Source organism: Octodon degus, unplaced genomic scaffold, assembly GCF_000260255.1.
Source record: "Octodon degus isolate 3935 unplaced genomic scaffold, OctDeg1.0 scaffold00102, whole genome shotgun sequence".
NCBI lineage: Eukaryota > Metazoa > Chordata > Mammalia > Rodentia > Octodontidae > Octodon > Octodon degus.
The window spans coordinates 3,231,397-3,235,318 of NW_004524678.1; the positions used below are offsets into that span (position 1 = coordinate 3,231,397).

General features: G+C 42.6%; 1 pseudogene; it reads left to right on the forward strand.

Moving 5' to 3' along the window:
* The first annotated feature begins 2,305 nt into the window (after positions 1-2,305).
* Positions 2,306-3,922, forward strand: LOC101569260 (annotated as a pseudogene).

Consider the following 3,922-nt stretch of genomic DNA (forward strand, 5'->3'; position numbering starts at 1 on the left):
GTCCAATCCCCCAGCACCACATGCCAGCCAGCCCCGCCCCCTGGTGGGCTGAGCTGGCCACACACACACACACACACACACACACACACACACATAAATAATAAAAAAAATTAACAAAAAAAACAAACTGAAAATATTTCTGCACAGTACAGCTGCCCGATTGGATCGGGAGAATCGTCACAGCGTCAGTTTGGGCATCTGTCTTTGCTGTTAGGTCTCATTTCCTTCTGGTGCATTCTACATAAATTCCCTATAATTAAAAACATTGGAATATACCGATTACATGAAGTTATTAAATTACCTTTGCTGGTGGAAGACATCTTAATTAAAGGGATGTTTTGAAATAAGGGAGAGTAATAAAGTGTTTTTCATTTCATTGGCCTTCATACCAGCCACATTCTCCTCAATGATCTCATTTCTATTTTGCTTATTTGATGAATGATTTTTCCAACAAGTTCATTTGCAAAAAGTTCATGAAGTCCAGCTGAGTGTATTGTATATGGTAGATTAGTAGGGTTTCTGCCTACATTTGCGAGTACAAAATGCCTGATGTGCACAATCTAAAGCAGGAGAGGTTTATCTTGGCTCCTGTTTCATTTTTTGTTTTATTTTTTTGTATTTTAGGGAAGGGTCTACAGGGTGTTCAGGGTCTCACTACTAGATCAGACTCATAGCGATCTGGGTTTACAGCCTCCCAAGAGCTGGGATTACAGGCCACCATGCCCAGTCTCAATTACTGACTCAGCATGCCCTGGGTGTAGGGCCGGAATGGCAGGCCCAGGGATTGAACCCCCAGCCCCTGAGCCTGCTTGCAGGCACTTTAATCCACTGAGCTATTTTGCTGGCCCTGTTTTAGAAGTTCAGTCATGGCTTGGGCAGCCAGCTCCAGGCAGAAGATCAAGGCAGAAGGCTCGGGCCCGTGAAAGCTGCTCGCCTCACGGCTGACAGAAAGCAGAGAGTCAGGGAGGAGGTGGGACAGGAGACAGGTCTCCTGGGTCACTCCCAGGAGGAGCCACTTCTTTTGGGAAAACCCAGCCTCCTAATAGCCCGATAGCCCAATCATCTTCCACACACAGGAGGCTTGGGGCTATTTTGATCTACAGCTTAACACCCACCCCGAAATCACACATCCCTGCCTTCCCCTTCCTGCTTAGGGACAAGATGGAATGTATCAGAGCTAGGCCTTTTCATGCCAAATGGCTATGTTTTCTATCCTAGGAAATGACTTAGCAGCTACCAGAATTACAGGGGAAACACCCCCTCCATCTCCCACAAATGAATAAATTTTCTACAAGATCAGTTTGAGTGTGTGTGTGTGCATGTGGTGTGATTTTCCATTACAAAGAATCTAGCAAAAGCAATAGATTTAATCTTTAGGATCAAAACCTAAAAAATTTCAAGCTAATGTGTAATAGTCCAGTCATAAGGGGTTGAGGGTTAATGGTTTAACATTTGTTGAAGGCAAGGTACAAAACAGAATTTTGCACATTTTTTGAAAATGGCAAAACTGTACCAATTCTCTTGCACATCAGAGTTTTTAAGGAAAGAACATTGGCCTTAGGGCGGAAAGGCCTTGGTTTGTTAGTCAGCTGTTTTAGGCCAGGATGAAGTAATGGACTAAATTAAAACTTTCCACCTAAAATGACAAACAAACAAAAATTAAAAGAGAAAGAAAGAAAGCCAGGAAAATGATGTTTCAAAATATGTGTATTTGGAAACAAAGTTCTACAACACTTGAGAGAGGATTTTAAAGGGGCGGAGTAAATTTACAGAATTGATGTGGTCCCAAATAAAATGTGAGGGTTTTTCAAACTGACAAGACTGTTCTAAAAATCACATTAAAATGCAAAAATTGAAGAATAATAAAATAAATTGGAAAAAGAGCAGCAACGATGGATGGGGCAGACTAAGCACGAAGCTGAGTCAGTGACCTCTAAGGCCACAGTGAACAGACTGATGCTTTTGGCACAAGGACAAATGGGTCAAAGGCACAGAGCGGAGATTATGCACATAGCATTATACCTAGCTGGCGATTCTATGCGCAACAGAAGTGCAAAGGGAGTTAAATGCAGGAAGGGGTCTTTTCAGTAGGAGGTGCTCAGCTGGAAAAGTTCAGCTCAAGTTGCCAAATAAATACATAAATAAACCAATCTTTAATACATGCCTCACACCAAACAAAAACTTACCCCAAACAGATCATAGACCTAAAAGTAAAACCCAAGGTCAGCCACGTTCAGCAGAGACGGGAGCAAGATGGCGATTCTAGCAGGCAACCTCCGTGAGTGAAAGTCTTCAGAGGGAGGCTGCAAAGAAGCAGGCCATGAAACAGACCAAACCGGAGATGCAGAAGGCCCTTGCAGAAGATTCCACTGCGTATGATTATGACAGCATTTATGAGGAGATGCAGAAAAAAAGGAAGAAAATAATCCCAAATTACTTTTGGGAAAAGATAGAAAGCTCAAGTATATCCACGACTTACTAAAAGCAGTTGAGATCAGAAATAAGGAACAGGAAAAAAGAATGGAAAAGAAAATACAGAGAGAACAAGAAATGGAAATAGGAGAATTTGATGATAAAGAGGCATTTGTGACATCTGTTTATGAAAAAAAACTGCAAGAAAGAGCTGAAGAAGAAAGAGAAAGACGGGGCTGCTGCACTTGACGCAAGTTTGGATGTAACCAAGCAGAATGGTCTCAGTGGATTTTTTTTTTTTTTTTTTTTTTTTTGGTGGAACTGGGGATTGAACTCAGGCCCTTGTGCTAGCCGGAGAAGCACTTATTCCACTGAGCCATCTCCCCAGCCCAGTCTCAGTGGATTTTATAGACACCTTTTAAATCAAGCAGTTACTGAAGAAGAAGTACTAAAATGCAGCTTTTGTGAAGCCAGTTCTGGAATAAAGGAAGAGAAACCAAGAGGCTACTCGGATGAAGTGAATTCAGAAAACAGAATACCACAGGAGAGGTGTGTTCTCAGACTCCTTGACAGAGAAGGAAAACCCAGATGCAGACAGTGATTTTGATACTAAGAGCAGTGAAGATGGTGAAATGGAAGACAACAAAGTGAACTGTAGAAGGGCAAGGTTCCCAGAGACCTCCAGGAATTATTCCAAGCATCTCAAGAACCAGCCTCACTCAAGATCATCTAGTGAAGAAAGAGAGCGTAGTACCAAACACCACGCACAAAGTTCCAAGTCCAGAGGGCATGAGAGAAGGGAAGATCAGCACCACGAAAGGCAGTCCAGAGACCAGGACAACTGTTATACTGACTGTGATCACTTAAAAGCAAAGGATTCTCATAAACCCAGAGAAGCCCGTCACAGAGATCCCCACTCGCAGAGGCATGAACAAGAAGATCAGCCAAGGGGAGACCAGAGAGAAAGAAATGTCAGAGAATGGAAAAAAGAGAAATAGTCCTCAAGAGAACAAGAAAGAGATAGACAACAAAATGATCATGACCGATACAGTGAGAGAGGTACGGAGAAGGAAGAGGAGAGCAAGGGAAGGAAGAACAGATGAAAGGAAGGAAGGAAAGATATGAAAGTAACAATGAATACAGTGATAAGGGAAAACAAGAAGTGTTCAGACTTCAGAAAGAATTCACAGAAAAGAAGACTGATCATATTCTAGGGCAAAGGAAGGGTTTTTTGACCATGAGAGAGCTAATAAAGTGAGGAATATGGAAAAGAAAAAAGGGAAGATACCAAGAAAAGCCTTCTGGTTCTGGAGCATCACTGGGAGCGAAACACAGACTCACAGAGGAAAGGCAAGAGCAGGGCAAGGAACAAGAGAGACTACCAGAGGCAGTGAGCAAGTTTGCAAAGAGGAATAATAAAGAAACTGTAACGTCAGCTAGAGACAGGTACTTGGCCAGGCAAATGGCGCAGGCTAATGCAAAGACCTGCACTGAGAAGGCAGGAGATTAG